The sequence below is a fragment of the Urocitellus parryii genome, chromosome 7 (assembly GCF_045843805.1).
Source record: "Urocitellus parryii isolate mUroPar1 chromosome 7, mUroPar1.hap1, whole genome shotgun sequence".
Taxonomy (NCBI): domain Eukaryota; kingdom Metazoa; phylum Chordata; class Mammalia; order Rodentia; family Sciuridae; genus Urocitellus; species Urocitellus parryii.
In genome coordinates, this window is record NC_135537.1 from 67,639,330 (window position 1) to 67,653,836 (window position 14,507).

The window sequence follows — 14,507 nt, forward strand, 5'->3', positions numbered from 1 at the left end:
TATAGAGTCTAGAGTTAGGAATATAATGTTTGCCATGTAACTATCTATCTAAGCCATGGAAATAGGGTGGATGACTATAAGGGGATGATTAATCAAAGCTGCAGCTTTCCTGAGCCTGACCCAAAGAGAAAGCCCTGCAAAATATAGTCACAGCAGAGCACAACAATGTGATGTGACTGTAAAAGCTAAGGAAAAGAGGCCGAGCTGGTGCATTCACCAGAAATAAAGCAGCTAGCTCTACACACAAGAAAATTACTTCAACAAAGACCCTCAACTGTAGACATTGACTGACAGGGCCTAAAAATCCCACATTATTCCCAACTAAACCATGCTTGTGGCAAACACAAACTGGATCAGCTGCCAATAATCATCTAGGGTCGCATATGTGCCACTGCTTTCACTGTTCTCTGGTAAAAGATCTGCCCTCTCCTTGGTCCCAGAGATAGTCACATGGTTGGGTTAATGACAGGTTACCTCTCCACTCAGCCACAGTGCTGGTCCCTGACTGGACAATGGCCAAACCTGTATCTAGGAGATTGACTTCCAGTTACCTCTCAGATTACAGCCCAGGGTCAGAAGGCTTCTGGAGTGGCCTGAGCCTTCAGTCCCACCTTTTGGGGAAATGGTTACATAGTAACCTGCAGATATAGACATGAAGCCAACATATACACAGTCCCAGTCCACATTGGGGTGTATCCCATGTCTACCCTTTCTGCAGTTTTGTGTGGACCAATGTATTCTTTTTGACTTTAAAGTTGGGTAAAAGAGGCCTATTATTTATGATACAGGTAACAATGTTATTGAAGATACATACCTCTTTGGTGGAAAAATGTGAAATCATCTTTTTTTCAATTATTGTCCCAAACTGTACTACATTGAGTTTCCCTCCCATCTTTTAAAAATATGCCCAGATTAAATGCCTTTCAGTTATTATAAGGGTCAGCAACTTATTTTGTAAAGAATTAAATAGTAGTGGTGTGTACCTGTAATCCCAGTGACTCAGAAGTTTGAAGAAGGAGGATCGAAGGTTCGAAGCCAGCCTCAGCAATTTAGCAAGGCCCTAAGCAACTTAGAGAGACCCTGTCTCAAAATAAAAGGTAAAAGGACTGCAGATGTGGCTCAGTGGTTAAATGCCCCTGGTTCAATCCCTGTTCAATCCCTGTTGCCAGCTGGGACTGGATATAACCCACTAATTATGAAAATAATTCAATTTTAAGCTTCAATCTCTGTTGGGAGAGTTACCGTCCATGTCATTGCACATTCCTGCTTAGTACCAGAGGCTGTCAGATTGACATTTCCTGTGACATTGAAGCAATTCTATAGCTAGCTACATTAGCAATAACAAGTCAAAGTGACCACAAGGTAGTTAGGCATGGCCACCTGAGTCAGTGAATATAAGATAAGCAAGGTGCCCTGGGCATAAGATTTAAGGAGGCATTCACTCCCAGGTGCCAATTCTTCATTTGCAGAAATGAGTGCCTAAAAATGAGTGCCTCCCTAAATTTTGCACCATGGCACCTCCCCTTGCATCATCCTTATCCCAGCCAAGAAAACCACCATCTAATGGCTGAATCTCAAGGGAGGAAGACCTGGCCTGCTTGCTGTTTGCTACAATGTTTGCTGCTTGCTCAGAAAGCACTGGGCTCTTGGCCCTGGCTGCTTCTCCTGGAACAGAACCCACTGCATGTGTTCCTGTTATCTCAGCCCGTGGAATCACCCCCATGGGACTTGGGGGCAAGGGAAACCAACACAAATATGCTGAGGCTCATGCTTTCATTGTGCCATGAGTAATAAAAGCCACTTGTCTCTGACCCAAGAGTCTGATGTCTTCTGCTAGCAGATATGAAATGATACCAGCCTGTTGCTAGACGTCAAGGGAGGTAAAATCAGACTCTTCACAATCCTTGACCCTCATATCTATTGCAAAATCCTCACCTGTTCTTACTCCTAAGTCCATCTCAGTCATGGCCTGGACAGCAACTCCAGAGATTTATTACAGGGCTTTTTGCAATACCATTACTTCCTCCTTTAAAGGATGTAAATGGGGACAGGGAAGATTAGAGAGATAGAAATATTCTGTAACTGCCAGTCAGCACAGTGCTAGTGGTGGTAGTAGGAAGGATCCCTCATTACTACTGACTGCACTTGGTTCTGTCTGATGCTGGTTGTCTCCAAATAGTTATGTGTGTGTTCTTGGGTTACTGTCAGCTTTGACCTAGCTCCTTTGGTTGCAGAAGAACCCATCAGAGAGGATCAGAATAGACCTCTTTGACATTGACAATGCTAAAAGATATTTCCATGTATACATACTGCCCCAAATCTATGGGATATACATCAAGTTCTCTCTAGACTCCATCCATGCTCCACTAAGTTCAAAACAAGAAAGACCTGTAAACACTCTTGGTCTCAGATTGATTCTCCTGCAGCCACCTAACTTACCCTCTTTTCCCCATGAGAAGAGGAGGAAGCCACCTGCTACTTCTCAAGGTGAAGGTCTCATTCCTCTTCCTAGAACTTGTCTTATATATTCTTTGGAATAAAGGAGGTCATTGATAGAGTAAATTCAGAATTTTGCAGTATTGGACAATAGAGTATAGAAGAATCTAGCACTCATTGCTCTTAGCTTTGAGCCTTGCCACTAATTCCAGCATAATAGAAAGGCTCCATTGAGTATCTTGATACAGACATTTATAAGATATGGGTGTTTAAAACCACACTTGAAATGATCATAAACAATGAATCATTAGATTCTACTTTAACAACAGGGAATTTCATATTACTTTCATAGGTTTTAGTATGTACTGATGAAAGCACAATAAAAGCTGGCCTCAAATTTAAGGAGACATACTTTTAAAGAGAAATTTAGAATGCAATCAACAATATTAACAGAAAAGACAACTTGAGAAATAGAAAAAAATATTTACTTACTAAAAGCATAAAACTATTTTCTGACTCAACAGATTATTTAAGTTATTTTATTGTTCAAATTACTGTATTGTGCACCATTGGGAGCATTACCAAAAATATCTGCTTGTGTACTTTTAGGGTTGGCCTTAAAGGGATCTAGATTTTTATAGCAGTACTTCTCGAATTCTACATGCATGTATGAGAGGCCCCCAGAGGACCTGCTAAATGTGAATTGCTAGGCCCCATCCCCGGAGTTTTTGACTCCATGGCAAGGTGGGACTGGACTGAGAGTTTACATTGGTAATAAGGTTCTGGTGATGCCAGTGCTGCTGGTCTGGGAATCACATTTTCAGAACCACTGCCTAGGGCATCATTTTCTAACTATGAGTCGCTAGTGGGTCAAATCCAACTTTTCATTTGTTTATATACTTTAATCAATCATGCCTATGAAAGGAAGTATTTCGGTCAGCTTTTGCATCACTATGGTCAAATATCCTACGAGAAGAAGTTGGAGGAGAAAGTTTGTTTGGGCTCAGAAGTTTCAGTCCACAGATGGCTGAGTCCATTATTCTGGGCCTAAGATAAGGCCCATGGTGAAAGGGCCCAGTAGAGGAAAGCTGCTCAGCTCACAGCAGGGTCAGGAAGCAGAGAGACAGGGGAGGTGGCTGGGGCCGCAGGGAAGGTGGCACTCTTCTAGGGCAAGCCCTAGTAACTCACCTCCTTCAGCTATGCCCAATCTGCCTATAGTTACCTCCCAGTCAGTCCATTCACACTAGGGTGGACTGATTAGGTTATAGCTCTCATAATCTAATCACTTCACCTCTGGATATTCCTGCACTAACAGGAGCTTTGGAGGGATATCTCATATCCAAAACATTACAGAAAGCCTTCATAAATCTCAAAAAGATGTTTCAAGAGTTCTGGGTTGAAGAACATATCCACATGCCACAAGGGTGACACACCCAAAGTCCAAAGGAACAGAAACTCCTGCACTTGAGACCCTTCCAGGCCTCACTCTTCATCTGACTGGTCTTGTGAAACCTTTATTATATCCTGTTTTAATATAATTAACTGCTGAACATGTTTCTCTGAATTCCGTGAGCTGTCCTAGGTAATTAACCAAACTAAGGAGAGGGGGTCATTGTGATCTCAATTTATCAAAAGTACAGGTCACAACCTGGGACTCAACTGAGATCTGCAATGGAGGCAATCTCATGGAACTGAGCCCTGAACCTGAGAAATCTGACTACAACTCCAGGTATATACTGTCAGAATTCAATTGAATTATAGGATACCCAGGTGGTATGTGCTAGAAATCCCCACACATTTTGGTGACAAGCTGTGAAGTGGCAAATGGTATGTGTGAAAGCAGGAAAGACCTTTTGTTTTTTTCCTATATTATGTACACAGCTACCCTCATTTGTTCACATTGCTTATGGCTGCTTTCTCAGTATTAACTGCAAAGCTGAGTCGTTGCAACAGACTTCAGGGCCTGCAAAACCTTTTTGGGACCTATTTTGGTTTTGGATATGAGGTGACCCCCAAAAGCTCATGTATAAGATAATGCAAGAATGTTTAGAGGTGAAACAATTAGATTATGAAAACTGTAATGTAATCCAAGAACTAATCCATTTGAATGGATTAACTGGGTGGTTAGCTGTAGGCAGGGAGGGTATGGCTGGAGGAAGAAGGTCACTGGAGGAGTGCCTTTGGGAGATATATATATATATATATTGTACCTGATGAGCAGGGCTTACCCCTTCTCTTTCCTCTCTCCCCTCTCCCTCTCCCTCAGATTACAAATAAAAGACAACCCAAGTAAATTTATAAACAAAAGATTTTTAATATATATTAGCATCACCACTGACACTAGTTAGTTTGGCATCTCCCTCTTCTTCTCCCTCCTGGCTGTCATGTCCTGAGCTGCTTTCCTCTACCATACCCTTTTCTCATGGTGTTATACTTCACCTTAAGGCCCAGAGCTATGGAGTTGATCATGTACTGAACCTCTGAAACTGTGAACCAAAATAAACTTTTCTTCCTCTAAAACATTTCCGTCAAGTATTTTGGTCACAGCATTGCAAAGTTGAATAAATCGGGTCCTTTATTTAAAAAAAAAAGTCTGCTGATCTCTGCTGTAGGGTATCATCTTCTAGCCCATAGTCAACCCCAACATAGCCTCCTGAAATGGACAGAGGATGATAACAGCTAGTGGAAAGATGAGGCTGCTGATATAACTAGGGCTTGTTTTATTTGTATAACAGCCTTGATTTTGAGTTATTTATAATTCTATATAATTTTTTAAATGTTTGCACAAACCTGTGCTTTATCTTAATTTTCTTAATGAAAAGACTTTTTAAAATGTCTCCATATACCATGGAAGATAAAGAACTGTTGCCATTATCTATGTTATCTAGTAACAAAGGAAAATTGGAAGGCTGCAGCATTTATTATAGTGGAGTTTCCATTTCTTAGAGTTGTACACACAAAAAAATATCTCACAGAGTCCAAATTATGCTTGGAAATCTAAGTCACCTTTAAAATACAGTATACAACATTTACAGACTATGTTGGAGGCAGATTCTCAATATGTCCAACACAGCCAGTTTTTCTTTCACTGTTCAAACAGATGGCTCATTCTTTGGGTGAACACCAGATGAAGTAGTTGGCTTGCATTTGAAGCCATCTTGTATAAAAAAAATATACTTATCTTTAAACACTAGAATCACACTGCACAGTGAGAAACTCACACTGCAAGGCACAAAGAAACTATGACCAATTGAGGGAACAGCAGATTAATGTCTCCCTTTCAACACTTACTCTGGGGAATACTCTTGAGAAAAATTGGGCAGGCAGAAGTCACTACATGACTTAAATTCTCAACCTCTCTCTCTTTCTCTCTGGCCCAGCACACATAGTTAAATTCCAAAAACTTGAATGTGCCTTTGATGGGACTCCTCTATGATCATGAAAATACTGATAACAAAGATCTTAAAATAGTAGTTCATTTACCACTCCAGGTACCAATTTCTGGTATTACTATGCTCAGATTATAAGTAAGAGACAACCCAAGTAAATTTATAAACACAATATATTTTTAAAAGATATATCAGCATCATCACTGACACTGGTAGTTTGGCATTGTTCTATTTTTATCTGGGGTTATTATCTCCAAGTAATCCAAGCTGAAAGAGCTGACTGGGTCATAGTCACCATCTACCATCTCTAATCTCTGGGGATTTATAGCCCTGGCTGTAATCCACATCCTGGCAAAACACAGAAAAAGCTGCCTTGGGCTACTTTCCTTTGACAAAGGCAATTTAACAAGCTGTTACTTTAAGGCTCCCTCTTTGTTTTATACAAAAAACAAATACCAAGTTCTTTCAAATGATCACAAAGATTGTTTTAAGCCATATTTATTCTGCAGAACAAGTTCACATGACATTATGTTTCTAAAAAGATAATAAAAATTAAACATTTTTGGTTTAAAATTTTTAAGTCATTTTACCTTCATGTGAAATAAAATACTGTCTAAACTGAGTCTTACACAATCAAACAGAGGGTTATTAATCTTATTCTGTATTTGAGATATTGAAGAGTATAATTAAGTCAGGTAACACTGAGGCTAGAGCTGGACCCTAAACCACATCTTCTGATTCCAAGAAGTCAAATTAATGGAAGGTTTTGCTCACTTTCTTAATATCTAAATTAAGAGCTGACTTCGGTGTAAACATATGGGAACATGAAAATTTATAAAATAGTTACTATATAATTTTTAAAAAAATTGTTGAACTTATTAAATTCAACATAGGAAAAGGTAATAGTGTATAACCAAACTAGCAGTTCTGGGAAAAACAAATTTCATTATTCTAGCAATGTATATTGTAGGGCTAGTAAAAACTCAGAATGCCATCCATATCTATCTTGCAGTTTAAGATTCTTTTACTGGTAGAACTGTTTTTCTCTTAGAATATTACATATCTAACTAAAGCAAAAAGGTCAAGTAAACAAGCTGAATTTTACTTTTTCTGATTTTGCATTAAATAATAGTTGTAAGGAAGCTACTTAATAGATGCTTAAAAAATTCAAAATGAATGAAAGGAATTCAGTATATTTACTCATAAATCAGTTTTAAAACTTAATGTAATTCTTTCTTAAATTTAATGCTTATATGTGGAGATGTTTTAGCCTGACCATCCCACTTTATATGCAATCATCTGTCAATGACTAAAGAAGTATCTTACCATTAGTGACTTCAGATTCGATGGCTTTCCATTCATCATGTAAGACAGCAAATCTTCTATCTTGATTTATCTTAAAATCTGAGTATAACACTAATTTATAGCTAGATAGAATATAAATTATCAGATCTAAATTTACATAGTATTTTATTAGCCAGTATAATTATGGTATTAATACTTATGTACACTGTTTTATAAATGTTTCTCCTATTTGCGTTTTGCACAGGTTGATATTCAACATTTGGAACTATCTTGAGCACTGAAGACCTTTAACATCTCTTGCCCCAGCACATTAAGTGCCAACAGTTCTTTCTAGCTACTATATCATAGTAACATAAGGGCACAAACCATTAATGTGACCCACCCAGATGGTTACAAAATCCTCCCATACCTCTGATCCCTTTCAAGTACCTTAGGATGAACATTACAGTAGGCCTGGACAAAGTTGGCAAAGGTAGTCAGGTTTTTGGAACAGGTCTTTGGACTAGGTATATTTTTTCCTATACTAATCCATAATTTGATTAGCTGACTTACTCATTATTAGGCTATATTTAATTTTAAGAGTAATATATCCAAATAATATCAACTAGGAATAATGAGCATTGTTCACTAAATAATAACCAAGTAGATAACTGTTAATTATTATAATCATGAAGAATTATCAAGTAAACAATCTGAATCAATTGTGTTAATTGAAAAGTCTGTCAGAATTCTAAACTCAGGAATCATATTTCTCCTGACTTCCTAACATGTCCCTCACCACCAACCCCTATCACCAAATAGAAGATGGGTTTCCTTTTAACTTGAAAAAATAAAATTTAATTAAAAACCAGGGTATCTCTATTTCTTTTTTTCTTTGGGGGCACTTAACCACTGAGCCACATCCCTAGCCCTTTTTTATTTTGAGACAGGGTCTCACTAAGTTGCTTAGGACCTCACTAAGTTACTGAGGCTGGCTTTGAACTTGTGATCCTCCTGCCTTAGCCTCCCAAATTGCTGGGATTACAGGTATGAGCCACCACACCAGGCAAGGCTATCTATTTCTGAATGTTTATATATATATATATATATATATATATATATATATATATATATATATATGATTTTTTGTTAAGTGCTTCAGGTTTATAACATTATTAATTTTGTAGATCATAAACATTTATATATTAGTTTTAAATTTACTTTTGGGAAATTGTTAGGCCTAAATATATAACAATGATATTACAACTGCAGAGTTATTACATAGTTATATTTAAGAACTATGAACCAGAAAGGCTTAACTGAATAAGGTTGTATAGAGACAACTATTAAAATTCATGTGAATTTGAAATATAAAAAGTGGATGTAGAACCAATCTGTTTTCTTACTTTTTCTTCAATAGTAATCTGTTTAAAAAGAAAAAGGTAAGATTTCATAAGTAATTTTAAAATCTTTAGTTGAAATTGAAACCATTCCTTAGCACAGAGACACCGAATCTTTGTTTCATATAAGCTTGTATTGCAAATAAACCAAAATATCCATTACACTTATGTATTTTGTTATTACAAATTGTAATAACATTATAGATACCTGCATCTACATATGTACATAAACTGGCTATATTTGCTTTCATAGTGAGATTGCCTCTGTAGAGTAAATGACACAATAAATGCTCAACTATTTTCAATGGTTGCTATTTCCATTTTATGGTCAGTGATATGTCTTCATTGTTTTGAAAATGTAGGCATGTGAAATTAGGTAGTCAACAGCATTCCACTACAGTAAGTGCTAATAATTGTTATATATAAACAAAAACACTTTATACATGCATCCTATGCATTCTTTAGAAACAGGTGAAAAGAAATAAGTCAGAAGTTGCTTAACAGTTGTAATAACAACTACTGAAACATTTTTGCTTCTAGCATTTCAGATTAATGGGATTCTTTTTCAGAATTTATAATTATACAAGAAGCATGTAACACCCACTAAACAATATTTATAGTCCAACACAATTCTATGTTCATGTAATAGCAGCTATAGTGTATAAGATAACCAATAATAATGCAAGCTTATTAGAACTATAGATGGTAGTCCTTCATCCTAAAACAATTACTATGCTTTTTGGTTATTTGCTACTTCTAAATTTTTATATCCATTTGTTAAGCATTTGATAGACAAATTCAAGCATCCTGCCTAGCACAGCCTGAAAAAAATTTAAAATATGTTCTTGACTATTTAATATATTTTTACTTTAATCATGGTCTGGATTCTGGACATCTGGAGAAGCCAAACATTTTAGGGTATATGTATTGCCAAACTACTTATTTTAGAAGAGGTAATACTACTCAAGGCTAAAATAAAGAAGAAATTTAAGGTTAAGAAGCTACAAATCTATAAAGACTATGTGCCATGAGATAGATGGCACTGCTACATTCTGGGAGGCCTGACAGTTATATTAAGTAGTATATTAGACATAAGCACACAAGCAAAATGAGCACCAGAATTGAATGGTTTCAATTTAAACTAAGGATTTTAAAATTACTTATGAAATCTTACCTTTATCTTTTTAAACAAAGCTGAGTAAACAATGAAATGGCAAAGACATCATACTAACAATCAAAAGTCTTGTATACAAGCTTTTGTTCTAGATTATGATTTGCACAGTTTCTGAAACCATCTGTTTGGAGAAATGGTCTCTACTGAACTGAGAAAAAGCTTAAGGTATAAGATTTCATAAGATCTTTAGGTCTTAGCACTGGATCTAGGTAAGCCATAGTTCTCAACTTTGTTACATGAGCAACTCCTCAACATGAGTACAAAATATCCATGCCCCAGGCCATCCTTAGAGACTCTGGTTCAAATGCCCAGAGTGGAATACAGACAATATTATTTGCTTATTTTTCTAAAGGAAGATTGATTGTGATGTTGGGGACTGAAGACAGAGGCACTCTACCACTAAGTTACCCCACCCCTTTTTTATTTTTTACTTTTGAGACATAATCTCACTAAGTTGCTGAGACTGGCCTCAGACTTGTCTCCCAAGTTGTTGGGATGACAGGTGTGTACCACTGCTCCCAGCTAGACAATATTTATTATAAGCAAACAGATCATTCTTATGCATAGACAGGGATAAGACCCACTGAACTAGACACTAGCATCAAATAGAAAGGTCCAAGAAAACACAGGGCAAATCTTAAGAGTCTGAAGAGCTTTCATGGAAATTACCTCATCTATGACAATATAAAAAATGTTAGTGACTAAATCATTAAGACTGATCACATTCTCATTTTGGTTAGTTTTAAGTAGACCTGTGTTAAAAACTAATTCATTTTCCTTCATAATCCATTAGGAACTTAAGAATAGTGACAGAAGAAATTTAATAATAAAAATAAAAACACAAGAAATTTCATGAAGGGTCAACCCGGCAAATCCTTCAGCTTTAGGGAGAGACCCAGAGGAGCTCATTTACCAAAGCCAGCTGGTCCTTCCACTCCTACTCTGAATTCTTCTTCATTTGAATCTATATTAATAAAATATAATCTTTTTATATCTTATCTCCCTCCTGGATCCAAGCCATTACCATTTAATTATTTCATTGTCTCCCCCATCTTAAGTCACATGTACCTGGGTCACCTCTATTGTCAACCTTGCCTACAGTCTTATTCTTTCTGTTGTCTCCTAGCTCAAAAAAGTTAGTGCAAAAGGATCATCAGTGCAGCTACCAACTCAGAATCCTGGAATCTCCTGTCATATCATCGAATTATTCTGTGCAATTGCCTTTGAAAAAAAATCTCCCAAACATATCACCTCCTTCCATGTTTACTGTTAATTTATCTAAGTCCAGTCCAGCATTGCCCCTGTACTGCATGAATTTATAATTTGGTAGCCTTAGATCCACCTTTCTCCCCTTAGTCATCTCAAGCAGGTTTAGGGTTTTTTTTGTTGTTGTTGTTTGTGAAGTTTACCTTTTTTTTTTTTTTTTTTTAACAAATCTATAGGATTGTTGTGAAGACCAAATACTAGACAAAGCACTTAGCAACTACAATTCATAATACATGGCAGTTAACTTAGTTTATTAACTAAAATAATTAATAACTTCTGCTCATCCTTCAAGTTCTGGCTTTAATTTGTCCAGGAAGCAATCCCAAATTCCCCACCCTCCAACTCCACCAACATAAGGTCTCCCAAATCTACTCTGTAACTTTCTGGTACATTTGTGATTATCCAGTCTATGACCTTTCCCACTAGGTTGTGAAGCCCAGGAAGGGTCATGTTGGTAATCCTATCAGTTCATTGTAACTGGGACAATACAGACTTTCAAATATTTGCTAAATCACTTTAACGACATGAGTAAAACATACCTTTCAATGCTATACTCAAATAGAAGCCTGCAACTCCTTCAACATGAATTGGTAATTGTTGGCTTTGCTTTTCTGTACTGAAGTATAATTAGTAGCTCAAAGTTGAGGATCTTAATTTAGAATATATTTATTGATTTTTATCAACATATTATTTACTATTTATGATCAAATCACAGGGTAAGGATGACTCGGGAAGCTGACGCAGGAGGATCCCAAGTTCAAAGCCAGCTTCAGCAACTTAGGGAGGACCTAAGCAACTTAGTAGACTCTGCCTCAAAATAAATAAAAAATAAAAAGGCTGGGGATATGGCTCAGTGGCTAAGCACCCCTAGGATCAAAAAGGATTAAAAAAAAAATCACAGGTAAGACGACCCCCAAAGATTGTTATCTCCAATAGTTTTATTACCACTTCCACAAAAAGTTAAATAAGACACCTGATTCTTTTATCAAGCATTATAAATATCTTCATCCAGAATGTCTTAAAAATATATTTATTTTTTAGTTATAGGTGACACATAATATCTTTCATTTTTACGTGGTGCTGAGGATCGAACCCACGCATACTAAGCAAGTACTCTACCATTGAGCCAAAACCCCAGCCCCCTTAATGTGTTTACATATTGTTTTTTGTCCCTAAATTAGTTTTCTATTGAATTTAATTAAACTACTCTACCCATCTCAATGAATAAACATTTTAATTGCAACATATCACATGGATTTCTGAAAAAGACCTTATACTGCCTATAGACTCAATATATTAAATATAATAAAGTCAAAACTAAAAGCGAGAGTAGCCATGTAAAACAGAAAGGATATTTTATAAATGTTTTTACATACAAATTTCTTTTGAAAAAGTCTACCTTTTCCCCGAACTTCCACCTTGGGAGGTAATGATTCATTTCATTTAAAAGTTTATCTCGTAAAACTAATGTCCTGGCTTCTGGCTCACCTCTTTAAGAGTTCATCTTAAGATTTTCATCTACATTTGCTTTAACCCCATACTTTCATTCATTGATGAGTAAAGCTGATTTGCCATGGATTTCATCTTTTCTCCAAAAAAATATAGTTTTGAATTCATTCTATGCCTGCCTGGCATTTATTAATCTTATTTAAGTGCAGTTACCTTATTTCTAAGTTTCAGTTTCCTCTGTAAAACTGTTTTTTTAAAAAACAAAAGCCCAGCTATTTTTTAAAATTTTTATTTTATTTATTTTTATGTTCGGTCCTGAGGATCGAACTCAGTGCCTCACATGTGCAAGGCAAGTGCTCTACCACTGAGCCACAACCTCAGCCCAAGCCCAGTTATTTTTGATTAAAAAATAATTAAAGACAGTACAAGTAAAAGACCTAGTACTGAACCTGGAACATAGGTGCTCATGCAATGCTAAATGTTAAGAAGCTGGGTAGAGTAATTCAGATGGGCAATAATTAAGTCTAGACAGGAGCAGAATACCAAATACTCATCCCCGGCACAGAAATGCTACTGTAGATGTTTTATAACCATAACTCATTCAGTGACCACTTCCCAGATGCTCAGCACACACAAAACCAGGTTATGTATATGGAAAACACTAAGAATTTAAGAAATACTTTCTCCCTCCCCTCAATGGGGAACATGAGAAGTTCTAGGTAGTGATGTTGGCCAGATTATACTCTGTGCATTTAAAAATGTGTAACAACAAATCCTATCATTATGTACAACTCTAATGAACCAGTTTAAAAAAAAGTGAGAGAAAATAAATAAAAGAAAAAAATAAATTTAAAACAAATGAGGATGAAATGAATCAAAATGTTCGGTTACCTAAGTTACCTATATTGTCTATGATATGGGATGGCAGATGGCTTGTGCTTTTTTATGTATGATAGTATAATGAGCTTGTTATTTTCATACTAAAATATTTTAAAGGAGACAAGAGTGTAAAGAAGAAAATTCCATTTTTAATAGTTTTTTTTTAAATGAATGGCAAAGGGCAAACTTTGTAAAAAAGAGCTGGAGAGGCAGAGGGGAAAATAGTAACATAATAGGTAAAAAAATAGTAACAATATAGGTTAAAAAAAAACAGCAAAAATGTAGAGGGTAGGAATATTAAGGGTATGATCCGCAAGCCTAAGTAAGGCAGACTGGTTTTGAAACAATGAGATATACAATTGTGCCTTACACACACTAAGTAGCACTTAACCAAATATGTGAAAGACTGGTTGGCAGCTGAATTCTCAGGGCATTTTTGATGTGATTCAAAGCAGTCTAAACTTGTAAGCCACGGCCTTTGTAGACAGTAGAGCAGAAAATGATAAAAATGCTTTTAATCAAATAGATTAGAATGGGGATATTCTAGAAATAAGAGTAGCCAATTTCTGGTTCACAGACATGGTTTATGTGGCTTACGTGGTATTTTAAGGATCTGGAAGAGACACAAAATCCCCAAGTTTTTAATTCTTAAAAGCCAAACATTTTCACAAGAAAAATGTGACTCCTCTCTAGGCAGGACAGGTGCTCTTCATGGTTTCCTATGTTGTTGCCTTACTTCTTTCATGTACCTAACTTTTCTGGTCTCCAGACACTGAGTTTTGATTGCTAAATGATGCCTGAGTTAGATCACCTAATACAATGAAGTCAGAAGGGTCTGTCATAGAATGATGGACAGAAGATGCATAGCAGGACCTGCAGTGCAGGCTCCCTTCTCAGAGTGTAGAGACTTAGGACCACATTGCCTGGGTGTGAGTCCTGGCTTCACCACTTACTAGCTCTGTGACCTGGCACTAATGAATCACTTAATATCTGTCTCATTTTTCCCCATCTGTAAAATGATGACTTAATAATACAATTACCTATCCTTGGTTAAGGGCCGAATGAGTAAATATGTGGAAACCATTTACTGTAGTGCCTGGTACAAAATTAGCTTTTGTTAAATTTATTGCATGCTTACGATAAGAGTGGTTTTAGTAGGAATAAAAATTCAGACTTTACACTTAATAGGTACTACAAAATAAAGAGAGCTGTCAAAGGTGACAGTAGAGA